At 38.8% G+C, this 13876-nt stretch overlaps 1 protein-coding gene across 2 annotated transcripts in view; it reads left to right on the forward strand.

Moving 5' to 3' along the window:
- The window catches only part of glis1b (GLIS family zinc finger 1b), a 70055-nt gene that overhangs the window by 1218 nt on the left and 54961 nt on the right, over positions 1–13876 (forward strand). The window lies entirely within an intron of this gene.

Genomic DNA, 13876 nt, shown 5'->3' on the forward strand with positions numbered 1-13876 from the left:
AAGTTCTCAATAGGGGCTTTTGAATTAATACCACTTCACGTATAATAGCTACTTGTACAGGGAGATCTCTGTGTGTTCGAATATTTTTTGTACTCATAAAACATTTCATATTTTTGATATAGCTTACATTGGATTTCTTACATCATTGATAACTCTCTTCACTCTGTGTATATTTGTTTGTATGCATATGTGTGCCTGTGACTGGCTTTTCTTGCAAATCACGTTGGTTGTAATTGAGCATGGATCCCACTAACACATGCAGTTGAGTAGAAACAGGGCTATAGCGTGGTCAGCGTGTTTAGATGATGTTACAGTGGCGTGGGATTGTTGAGGCCAACACAGTTACTCCAGCTGATGATTATACAAATCTGACTTGCATTAGTAATCTTACCTTGACAGTCGGTGGGTTTGATTGTGACTTTTGCTCGCCAAATTTAAACCAAATGTTTGTGACTGTATCTCAGCATTTGTAAGATGGTATCACAGTTCACTCCAGTTCAAGTCAAAGCAAATCATGGCATGTCTATCAGATCTGTTTGACAGAAGGGAAGGTTAGTTTTAGTCGTATCTGTTTGAGCTCGAGATTGATATGTTTGAAATTGAATTGAGTCTGAATGAGACGTTTGTGAAATGCTCAGATGAAACCAGTTGCGCTGCACTTGTTTACCTGCTTTAGGGCATATGATATAATTTATATATATATATATATATATATATATAAGCTTGTTTGACAAGAGAATGGTGTTTTGGCATTTTGGTTATTATTTTATCATCAATAATTATATTTGGCTTTTTTATACTTGAAACAAATGAAACAGGAATTTTATCCATGATATGACTTTGTATTTATCCAGAATACTCTGTTGTGAATGTATGAGCCTTTAGGACAGTTAAATATACTAGAACACGTGTGCTCCAAAACTGTCTGTCATTTTAGATTCTGAAAAAAGAATACCAAATAACTGTATGCACTTTGGTCTTAAAGGCATTGTTCACTCAAAATGAAAATTCTGTCATCATTTACTCACCTTCAAATCTGGATACTGTAAATGTTTTTGTTCTGATGAACACAGACAGATATTAGGAAGAATGCTAATAACCAAACAGTTCTTGGGCCCCATTGACTACTATAGTAGGAAACATTACTTTATCATTTTCTTTTTGTTCTGTTGAACACAAACGAAGACATTTTGAAGAATATAGGAAAGAAAACAGTTCTGGGCACTTTGGACATTGTAATGTTTCCTACTATGGTAGTCAATGGGGTCCAAGAACTGTTTGGTAACAAGCATTCGTCAAACAACAAAATGTATAGAGGTTTGGAACAACTAGAGAGTAAATAATTCATAATAGAAATGACAATTTTCTGTGATTTATCCCTTTAATCTCATTGAGATTAAAATATTAATTAATTATTGTTAGCCATTTTGCAGTGTCTGTCAAATGAATATACGTATGTTAACATAGTGAAAAAACATGATTTAGATGAATTTCTATAACCTGTCTGTTAACAGTGTTTTATTGCATTCAAAATGATATAACATTGTTCTTCTGTTTGATTTAGTCAGTAATTCACAAATTCACTTTGTGTGTTCAACATGTTGAATTCAATTAAATTCAGTTCGTGGTGCGTTGCTACACTACAGCAAGATCATCCCTGTCCTCTCATATAAAAACATAGAAAAACTATGAAGCATTTCGGAGCTGATGTGATGGTCATATACTTGTGGAACTTTGATCAAGGCATCTCTCTGTATTCTCAGACATACCCCCACGTTAAACTGTTGATTCAGTTCATGAAAAAATGAGTAACTGCCTTTAAAAGAGTCATTGCGTTACTTTTTCGGGTTACTATGGTTATGCGTCTACTCCCACACATATACAAACTCAGCACCATTTGGTCATCTGTAAAATGTGGCATCCGCACTCAGAAAGTTGAACTCCTGTAGCTTGATGAATTTTCCTGAACTTACATATGTCTCGAAATATGTGGAGGTGCCTTTGTAGAATTATAATAAAAACCTAAGTGTATAACATTCTTTTGAAGTCTGTATAGAAATAAAAAGTTTTAAGTTTGTTTACATGATATTTGAATAGATTTTATCTGATATACCTCTTTCTGCACATACAAACAACTTCATTGCTGGTTGTTGTAAAGGATCTGTGTCCACACGCTTTGTTTTAGTTGCTTTGGCTGGCTGCGCTCTGCTGTTGACGTCAGTGGTTGCATCACTCCTAAACTGCTGTGTTTTTGGACCGTGCCATTACCTGTTGCATACTGCTCTCCCGCACTTTTTGTTTATTTTCTAGTCTTCTCTATGTGCTCTCTCTTTCTCTCTCACTTACACTCACATCAGTCACTTTCTTCCTCTGTAGTTCACTCACTCCCACGTTTCTTCATTGAACATTTTTTTGAGAACTCCTCTGACATCAGAATGAGGCATACAGTAGATAAAGGGATTGCGTGGGGAAACTGTAATGTTTACAGCTTGTTCCATTGATTCACAAAGTCCTGATGATCAATGCGCAGCGGTATTTCATCCCAGGCTATGGCATCACCGTGCAAACCTTTAATGAGTGAACGTTTCTCAGCCTCAGTCACCAAGCATTTAAGAGCCAGCGTGCTGTAATGGAAGCCATTGAATCATTTCTCACAAATAGGTCTCAAGGGGATTTGCCCGCGTGTTGATTCAGCTTAATTTGACTGGGAATTTATGAGGTTATTTTCTAAAAGAAAGATGCGGTTTGAGGAGACATCATTTTTGGAGAGTTAGAAAAAATGAGAAACGGAGTATTCGAAACTGAAAACATTTGAGAATGTAATAGACTTAGAGCAGCATTTGATAAAAGATACTCATGAGGCTTTAGAGAATTATAGCATCTTATTATGGTTTGGAATCAACCCATAATACTTTTTCAAATGATCTTGAATCCTCACTGTACAACATTGAGACATCGGTGACCTTTATCATTAGTCTTGAATTAAGACGGCAATTTATGTTTTTTTGTAGTGTGTCTGTGATGTCATAGCCCATGTCCAGTTTCGCGTTATTTATGTTTGTGGGATGTAAAACACAGTGCCAAAGAAACGTCCTGAATCATCTTTCATTTCAAGGGCACTGCACTCCTGCCAATTCAACCCTCAAACCAATCATCCTGTTAAAAAATATTATCTGGTTTGAATAAGTGTCGAAATATATCTGGAATACCATAGGAAACGTGCTATGGACGTGGGCTTAAATGGGGAAAAAACAAAACTGGCTCCGATATGTCATCATAAAATGTATTTTTAGCTTGGACCATGTCTTGAGAATCGCTCATAAAAATGCGCCCACACTTTCCAACATTTTCCCTCTCACTTTTTGATACCGGGGTCGAATTCCTGCCTTATTTGAAATGGATCTGATTGTTTTGCCTGCTCTCTCTTTCTCTCCGACTCCGTACTGAGATGAAGGGGCTACTCGCTCTTACCCTGTGCCAGGGGGACATGCCACAGCTAACCGCATATCCACACAGCCTGAATTACTCATGCATTTTTAGACGGCAGCAACCGTGTCTCCAGACTTCTCAGCGCGTATGACCGCGCACGCGGGTGGCTTTTTGATTTACATTCAGACAGTGGCACTTGCTGTTCTTGGCCGCGTGTTGGCTTGCTTCATCAAAGACAAATTCTCTCGGTGGCGGAGCTGAACGCACACTTGAAGCGGACGCGAGGGCCCCGGCATCCTGTAGCGGAATGGTTAGGTGGCCGTGGACCGTTTGAGTCAGGGGTCCGGCGGGGTGGCCGCTCTAGTGTTTATTTAGTGTTAAGAGTAACTGATGGTGATCAAGACCCCTCTGGCCTTTGTACCAATACAGCTGTTTTGCTTTCTGCTCCCGCCCAGTTCACTTGCCTTTTAATAGTGCGTAAATATGGAGACTGAAACCGATGCCTAGTTCACCGGTGGGTCTTTTATTAGAATAAGTATTATTATTTTATATAAAGCAATGCCACAGAGCGTACAGCTTATTCTCTACAAAACATGCACAAGCTCTGGAGTGAATTCAGACAGATTTATATGAATCCACTTTCTGCCAGTCATTAGTTGCTCAAGGTTTTTTACAAGTGTGGGCACATCAGTGAACCAGCGGCCGTCCAATCGAGCGCTGGCTTCGTCTGAGTGGTCACAAACAATTGAGCAAACATCGAGCGCTGTTTCATTTCTTTATTGCCTGAGAGGGTCTCCGTTATATCCTTCGGTAGTCTCATCGTGCAAGGAAGCTGCTACAGGGCAGTGCCCATTCAGTCTGCAATCTGATTGGCTGGAATGACCCTCGAGGACTATGAAATACATTATAAAGTCTAATAGCGCTGTTTATATACTTTATTACTGGTTGTTAATAAAGCGCAGGGTTCTGGAAGGATTAGTTATTCTCTGGTCCTGTAGTGATCCAGCATTGACTGAGTGTTATATTACATCACGGTTAGGGATTTCTGAAGGCTAATAACCTGACGTGGGCTCTGAATGCAGAATGTTTATTATGAAAACACTTCGCTTTTACGAACAGATCTGGATTATGTGATGGGAGCCATTCGTCTTTGCGAAGTCTGAAAGCTGTAAAATTCATATTCGGTCTGTTTGCACGAATAAAGTGTGTGTGCTGATGGTGGAAAAGTAGGTATGTTGAGAAATCCTATTTATTTTTATTATCTTCTGAAGTTCTCCTACAGACACACTCGTAGAAAAAACATTTCACCGCCATGAGTCAGTTGAGCAGGAGTCAAATAAACTTGACCTTTTGGAGTTCAAAGGGTAAAAAAAGGAACTGACAGACAGTTAATAAATATTGTAAGCCAGACAGTTCACTGAGAGCATGAAAATTTCGCTAATGCTCAGTGTGTCCTTATTTTTTGGAGTGGAGCTTGTATTTTGTGTTGTTTCTCACCATCTGTTCGTCCAGACACAACCAATCAGATTCATCCGGGCATTGCAGATCGGTCTGTAGTCACGAATCGGTAAGATTCTACCTTCTTCCTGTTTCCATGGGTAACTGGATTACTGTGACGGGACACATGCTCAGAGCGAGGTTAAAAGAACACCAAACTTTATTAAAGTTTTCTCTGTCAGACAGCACTTATGTCTCATCTACACGTAGTGCTCTGGGATATTGACTCAGATTTAAGGCAGAAATTGAAATCAGCCGTTTGGCAGGTTAACATTTGGAGAGAGATGCCAGTGAATGATAAGAGGACGCAATTTCCCACGACACAGACCGTCTGATATGTTTTTCCTGATCCCTCTCTTCATTTTTATGGTATGGGAACGCTTTTGCAAATGACAGTGCTCTGTTCCAAAACCTAGTGAGTTGTCTCTTTAAGGAGTATTTTAAAGGGACGGTTCACCCAAAAATTTGTTCGGATCAACACAAAGAAAGGTATTTGGAAGAAACCAAACAGTTCTTGGCCACCATTGAATAGAATACAAGAGAAGGAAAAATTACTTTATACATTTCTTTGAAGTCAAAGATATTTTGAAGAATGTATGAAAGCAAACAGTTGTGGGGCACTTTTGACTACCATTGTTAAATGTCCTACTATAGTAGTCAATGGTGGCCAATATCTGTTTAGTTATAAGCATTCTTCCAATTATCTGTCTCCGTGTCATCAGAACACATCAGAACAAAGAAAACTGTCTCTTTAGGCATCGTAATGCCTGATCACAATGCTAAAGTTCTTGAAAGGTTCTTAGGAGGCATCGTAACTCAACAATGCACTTTTGTGAGTTTTGTGTTATCATGTCTCCCATGTTTTGCAGTATTTATGGGATGCACAGAGCTATTGCTTATGTAGGGCATTCCAAATCAGTCATATTCGAGGTTTCATAGCAGATAGGATGCTGTCGTTGGATGCTGGTGCCTTACTAGCTCACTAGCTTCTGACCGATCATTGTATGTACCCTCTAAGCCTTTAGAGTTTAGTACATAAAAGGACTAGAATCCATAAAAAGCTGTTTAAAATATGGCCAAAATAGCTAATGAGAAAGCAAAGCACGAAGATTAATGCGCGCCGGCCCTTTAAAAGGCTGAGAGGAATTTAAGGAATGAATGTTGACTTCAGCTTTTTACAATTTGCACTGAGTTTGCTGACTTATCACTTACCACAAATATTTTCTCCACTATTTCACCCTTTAAGCCCTCACCAGAATCTCACAGATGAGTTTTCCAGCGGCCGTCCTGGGCCAGACTTTCCATCGGAGTCCCCCCTTTATGTGCACTGTACTTGTGCTCAAGAGAGAACATACTCATTAAGCTGTAGTAAATGTACCGTGACAGCTACGATACTCTTCTAGTGTTAACATAACATCAGTTCCACTGTCGTATGTGCCATTAATTTCAGAAAGAAGACATCCCATTATGGCAGACTTCATTTTGCTTATTGTTCTTTCAGCCGGTCGCACGCTTCAAGAATTCACGGCCGAACCCTTTTCTCTAGCGCAGTCCATTGGAGTGCAGATCAACTGGACTTTTGTCATCACATTAGACACTTGAAGATCTCTACGGGACGCTACTGTTGGCAGTAAAAAGGAACGACGTCATTTGAAATCTGAGGCTCAAATACAGTATGTTAAAAGAGGCGAACTAGAGCAAGAGTTGTTTTAGGGTCATGGGGTCGCCCATCCGTAAGTGACAGAGCGCAGAATGCTTGTTGAGGGCGTCTGTCATGCGTAACGCTGGAGTCTCATGTGCGTGTGTTTCTCATTGAACTAACACATGCGAGGGAGGCTATACTTTGCTGGATCATATGAAAATAGGACAGAGGGAGTGCGTGTGTGTTTGTGTGTCAGTGCATGAATGTTTGTTACAGGCTCACGTGCGCTTTTGTGTGCTCGATATGTCCGTGGAGAAAGTGGAAAAGAAAACAATCTCAGCCTAATCAGAACCAGGTCACTCTGCTGTCCGGGCCCCGCCTGACATTTACGGCCTTCCTTTGGCTCTGCGCTCGCGCTTTACAACGAGAAGCTCCGCTTCACCGTATAACTGATTTGCTGGCGTCCGTAAATCTACACATAAAGCAACGCCTGACTTCACGAGGTTCCTATTTAAAGAAAAAAGATATCATGCAACAGGAAACAGTTCGTATATATCACTCAGAGTTTCTGACAAGAATATTCAGAGAAGAAAAAGAGGGAAATCTGGCCGGAGGTGCGGTATGTGTTCTGAGTCATAACATTTCGTTTTTTCTGTTTTCTCTCTTAAATTCTCTCTCGCTTTGTGTGTGTATATAAGTGTTGATTCTTGCCCTAAAAAAGTCAAATGGCAAATGTTGACTAGCACCGATAAAACCGAAAAAGCGAATTAGCGTTGCGGGTGACCTAACAGCTTTGCTTTTTAAAAACTGAAATGAAGTCAGACAGTATTAAAGCCCTGACAGCCAGGTGCTGTGGACTTGGCCAGCGGATCAGTTTCTCAGGCCAGCTGGAAAATGAGTTGCAGAATTTATCTGCACCCTTTTCCCTTGACAAATTATTTTATTGTTCTTGCACAGTTGGTTTGCATTTATGCTTTTGGCTAATGATAGGTTAAGGCAGCGTGATCTGCGCGTTACATGGCGAACGCACCCAACTGGGGCCGTTCCCGTAATGACAAAGCATATATGCTCTCTCTGCGCTGACAGAAAGATAGATCGTGATTTTAATGCAAGCCGATCCTCAAAAACTTGCGGCCGTATGATTTTTCAAAAAGGATTTTCTGATCTCTCGTGACTGCAAAATTAAGCATTATTGCATTACAATGCGAAAATCTTGCCTCAGGATACCTGAAAGAATAACCCACTTACTCAAAGGTCACATCTTTTGCCAGGCTTAATTGGATTACAGGGCCATTGGCGATATAGGAATGTTCCTGCCCGCCGTAGATGGAGAGATACCGCCGTTATAACCATCTGCGTACTGCACTTTACCTGACCCAGGCACAGTAGACGAGAGTTAGGCTGCTAATCTTTTACAAATGCTGCTAGTCTCCAAAACCAGGCTTTCCTGAAAATGACCGAGTCAAAACAGCCCCTGTTTCTCAATGAGTCTCCGTTGAAAATATGTCTGAATCAAACAGTGACTAACACGTAACTTCTGTCTGGAGGTTTCCTTTGCAAATGAGAGGACTTTACCGGAGACGTGTATCTGTTCCCGTTCACATTCATCTGGAGGATCTGGTTTCACTTTAGAATCGGCACATTTTATCGGCTTATTTTCAAGGATGTTACGGAGTGGAGACAGTGAACTGCTCGGAGGATTGTAACGTCATAACAAAAACACTGGTGTGGGATGTTACTTTTAACCCTTGTGTGTTGCTCGGGTTTTGGTGTTTACTAAAAAACATTGTGTGTATTTGTATTTTTCAACCCCATGCTTTCATGGACATTCAAGTAAATTTTTTGTACTTTATAGGAGTGTTTTTTTACTTCACTACATTATAAAGCATATATCATACTTTAACTTCACTACATTTAATAATTAAATATTGTTTTTACTTTTTAAGTATTTTTTTACTTTTAAAAGTGGAAAAGTACTAGATTTTAAATGTATTTGACTTACATACTGTAAAATGAAATGTATTATGATGTCTGTTTATGAAATGTAGTGGAATTTAAGTTATATATGCATTATACTATAGTGAAGTATTTTCTTTCCAAATAAAAAAAATTCTTAAAAAAATGTACTTGAGTCAAAGTAACAAGTACAAGGACTGTCCATCTTTGTTAATTCATGATTTATGTCATATCATAGATTGTCACGGTTTGGTGCGTACCTCGGTTTTGGGGTCACGGTTTGATACGGGTCCGGCACAACAGGAAAGAGCAACAAATCCCCAGTGCTTGCTTTTTTCTGTTTATTTTGAACAGTGTTTGGTCAAAATCAGCTACAGAACTGAAAAGCTTCTTGTTATATGAAAGTTCAAAATAAATAGAATAATGAAAAGTAAAACCTTTTATTTAGGAGACTATAGATTAAACTTCAAAGGTTAAGCCCAACCCTCTCTTAAAACAACAGAAAAACATTGAATATAGTGAAATGATCCAATAAACTTTGCTTCAAAAAATACTTCAAAGTGCAAAAAATGCTTAAAAATAATAAGGCAGCTGAATAATAGGCTTCTTAGAAAACCCTCTGAATCGTGACGGTCGGGGCGAATACATGTACCGTTCCCACCCCTAACATATATACATAACTATATAAACATAAATAAATTAAATGCTGATGAGCTAAAAAACTAATATAGCATAAACAAAAATAGCACAGAACGTGATGGATTTTTACACTTTCCGTTTTTGATGAGACATAAAAAAAGAGTTCATACCTTGGGAACGGAATAACATAAACTTTTGGTGGTTTTAAAACCGTGCCGTTTTAAACCGCAGTATACATTGACCCGTTATTCAGCCCATGCCAAATTAAAATATTGCATGATTGATTATAAAGTCTATCTAGTTTTTTCGAAAAGTATTTATCCCCAATTCAGTTTCTATGCCATTATAAACCCTTATGGGCTGTATTATGAAAAGTTCTGTTCTGTTGATTATTATGTTTTTTTCCCCTTGATATCAGGAGGAAGCATTTCAGATGACATCTGTTGTATCTATATAAATCTCTGTTGCCCTTAGTTTTTTTTACATGAGTTACGGCACTTACTTCGAATCACTCCGTAAACTAGCAGTCCCCTCTTTATAGTGTAACAGCTTGTTTTGACAAACATCTTATCAGTAAAGGATATACAGAAAAATTATGAAAGACATACGGCTTCATTTCCAAGGCATTTTGGTCCCCCTACGCCCTTTTTCTCTTCAATTCGAAGCAGGAGCTTTCCAAACATGTTTCTCATTCCATGTCATCAGATCGCTGCCAACCACACATCTTGAAGAGGACTCCTAGTTGTATTTTCATATGTTCTCTTTGTTATGGGGTTAGCCACATTTTCAGATCACTTTGTGCTTTAATTGACTCCATATAGCTTTGACATGACTCCAGTGACTAATGGAAAGATTGTCTCTGCGAATTAGTCGATGGCAGAGAAGTTGAGGGGACACGGCAAAACGCTCGATTTGCGTAATAACTTTGGGCATAAACACAGCAGTGTTTTCGATGTCGTACATGTTTTTTGATCATTATCTCAGTGGCTTTTGTTTTGCTTGCTTGTTTGGATAAAGCTTACTTTTCACAAGAACGCTTAATGCTTAATGATGTTTGAATGCTTATAACGTTACAAGAACGACAAAGAAGCGAGTCCAGTGAGCGTGTGGGGGCGAAACACCCTGTTAAGTACGTCGAGAAGTTAATATTTTAAATCATTTTAACTAGATGTGCCACTGTGAAATATGTAAGTGCTTACTTTTGCTTTATCCTCTCAGAAAATCTGTGCAGGACCTTGACTGAACAAACAGCAGTCGCCATAAAGGAAATACATTTCATATTTTCAAACCAAACCACCCGTAAGGTGAAATGTGGTGAGCTATAGGGTGAACAACACTAACTACTGTAAAATATCTGACTTGTAACATGTCATCAAAGCTTATTAGACTTGCTGATGGACAGGCAGAAACACTGAATGCCAATTTGACCACAAACTGCACTTCAGAACAGCGATGAAATACCAGATTTTAAGAGCTCTGAGTCAGGAACCGAGTCTTGTCTCTAACTAGCGAGTTATTAGGATATGTACAGTAGTGCCGTCCAAAACTCACTCATTTAAGAGCTCACAAAAAGAAACCCTGAAATGTTTATTAGCGATGATGTAAAATGGCCAGAATTCATATTTCACATCAGATTTTGCTCGTGAAGAAAGAAGCACTTTTTCGCAAAGGAAACAAATATTTGCATTTCAAAGCCCCTTCGGAGCGTAATGAAAAACAAACTCTTTATGGGTTTGGAGTCTATTTTGGAAAAGTTCAGGGATGAAATGAAAATGATTTATGGTTTATAAAACCACGGCTAATGCCAGGTTGTGTGAAAAGATGATGTTAAGTCATGCTTACAGCCCTGAGAGGGAAGAAAGAGCCACAGAAAACTAGCTAACAGGTTTTTAGTGCTGTTTATTATACGTTAGCCAAACTTTCATAGACATTTACAACTCTGGATCGGGATTTAAACCGTGAACCTGAGCCGTGTTTTGTTGTGATGATGTTATTCACCGTTTGTATGAACAAAAAATGGTTATCGACCAAGAAGAGTAGACATCAGTAAGAATAGGTTTGCTGGAAGGTGGGCTGGACATACTGTATTACCACAGCTGGATATGACTGGCTGTCTGTTTAAACAGCCCTTAATTTACCACCTTCCCCTTCAAACCCTATCTGGACTAAGATTGAAAGAATTCCATTAAAATCACCCCATGATGCCTTGCTTTTTTATGCATACCGCCTCCGTCTCCAGCCCTTTTTAGGTCCAGGTCCTCATTTCTCAAACTGTGTTATTCCTGACCAGGGGCTCCTGTGCTGACGGATGCTCTACCCTTCTCTTCTGCTCTCTGGGGACGTCTGCATTGTGAGAGCCCCGTTTGATGTGTGATGATGTATATTGTCTGGTGATCTGTCCTCTCTCAGGTTACCAGCGGCCTGAGCATGACAGAAATTGTGGGGGAAAATATAAAAGGGGTCTGGTTTAGAGAGGGTCTTTGATTTGTAAGGGCTATACCCCACAAAATAAAAAGAGTCGCATTGTTTTGCCCACTTCCTTTTAGAGTTACGTGTGGTTTGAAACTCTACGCAAGTTGTTAATATATTCAGAGAACATGATATGTATGTTTGAAGCCATGCGCTCGTATTAAATCCTGGTAGATGTTGATGACTGACAGGTCTCTCTGTACATCAGTTATTTTGATTGATAAAGGGAAAGTTCACTCCGAAACTATTTTTTATCATTCATTCACAGTTTTGTCATTCCAGATCTGTATGACTTTGATATGCAGAATTTTGGTGACCAAACAATTTGGGTCCCCATTGACTTCCATGGTAGAGATTTTTTTTAAATATCCTCTTTTGGGTTCCATATACAGGTTTTTATTTGACATGAGGTTAAAAGATATAATTTTTATTTTTGGGTGAACTATCCCTTCAAGCAGCGATCATTGAATTCTATGATTTATTGTTCAGTTATATTTAAGTTATATTTATTTGTGGAGTCATCGTGGGTTGAATTACTCTATTGTGTTCTCCTGCAACAGTTTTAGACATGGCCAGTGGCCATGAGGTTTGACTGAGAGGCGCCTTTGATAGTGACTAAGTTAGTTTACCATTGCGAAGGAAATCGGAGCATGGCCAGATCCATCATCTGTTGTGGATTTGCAGATAACGTTTGTTTGGGGATATCGTTAGGCATTATGTTTGTGTTTTCGGCTCGGACCGGTCATCTCACCGAACTGTAATGACAGAGCATGAGGCTTTAAATGGGGGGTTTGAAGCAGGAAACATAAAACAAAATGAATAATCAAATAAAAATAATAGCTTCCCTCTCTTCCCCTGTTGTCAAAGCAAATTGTTACTTTTAAGGAAAAAAGTCGTGGAAACGTGGGGCCAAGTCATTTCTTAATCATCAAGACTACTCAATACCCTCCATGAGGGTGAGTCTGCTTGTAACGTTTTATCCCGATCCCTGCCAGAGACTTCAAAGCCAAACCAATTACACAGAACGCTTTGAACGTCTTATACTGAACGAAAGGTTTTATTATTTTCCCTCCGCTGAAACAACCATTACAAAACATACAAAAATGAAATATGATTCTCAGTTGTGTTCCTCACGTAACCATCTGGTTTTCCCCATCTAATAATAATAAGGGTTCCCTTTGAGAACTCCAGGCAGCTAAACTGTGCAGATAACAAAATAATCATTTTCAAATGATGTTGTATTTCATTACGGCTCAATTACGATCACTTAAACTGTTATGAGAGTACCATAAACATTCCTTGTCGATCACGATACACTGTAAAAAATGTATTTCTTTCTTTGAGGAACTATTTGGGGTTCTTCACATTGAAACTCAAGGCACCGCTTCATGAAGAGCAGTTCTCTGAGGAACCCTCAAGGCTTCTTGGGGATCCCTTTTATTAAAATGGTCTGGAACAATCTTGGGCGCTTCAAGGCACCATTACACATTAAAATATTGTGAATAGCAAAAATAAACTAAGCAGAAATACTAAAACAGTTTATTGATAAACAACAACAATTTACATGAATAAGTATTCACAGAATAGTCAATATTGTACATTACAATTCTAAATTCATGAAATCATATGTATAATTGATATTGTGTTGGTGATATTGTTATAAATGAAAAGTTTTCATCTTAAAAAAACTAAACAAATAATTTGCATTGACTTAAATTATAAATACAGAAACATTTCTGCAAAAAAGTAGTCTCTTATAGCAAGGCCTTCACCCATGGTTAAGTTGTAATTTGCCAAAAAGCTAATCCTTGCGAGCAAGCAGAAACAATGCCGTTCTCTCCAAATGGGTTTCATGCTATTACCAGTTGGTGTGAGGATCCGTGTAGTCAAACTCAAAATTATTGCTATAGTGCATTTCATAATTCTGGAATGCTAAAGATGTATTTATGGCAAAAAGTGAACAGGAGCTGCGCCTTAGGTGTCCCAGGCAATGCAAGGATGAGCATCGGTGGGCTGGAGCTGGGTCTGTTGGCCTTGGGTGTCCCTGGGAATAAGACATGGAGAAAAAAAGATGGATTTAGATAACGTCTCATAAAACATGACATTTAATCATTTAGCAGATCACAAATTGGTTTACAAATGTAACCATAAACACAATTTTTTTGACATTATTACAATTTTAAAATGTCTGTTCACTTAGCAGGGACCAAAAAACTAACTTTGAACAATTCTTATATAGAACAT

This window comes from Barbatula barbatula (assembly GCF_947034865.1).
Source record: "Barbatula barbatula genome assembly, chromosome: 11".
In the NCBI taxonomy this organism is placed as follows: Eukaryota; Metazoa; Chordata; class Actinopteri; order Cypriniformes; family Nemacheilidae; genus Barbatula; species Barbatula barbatula.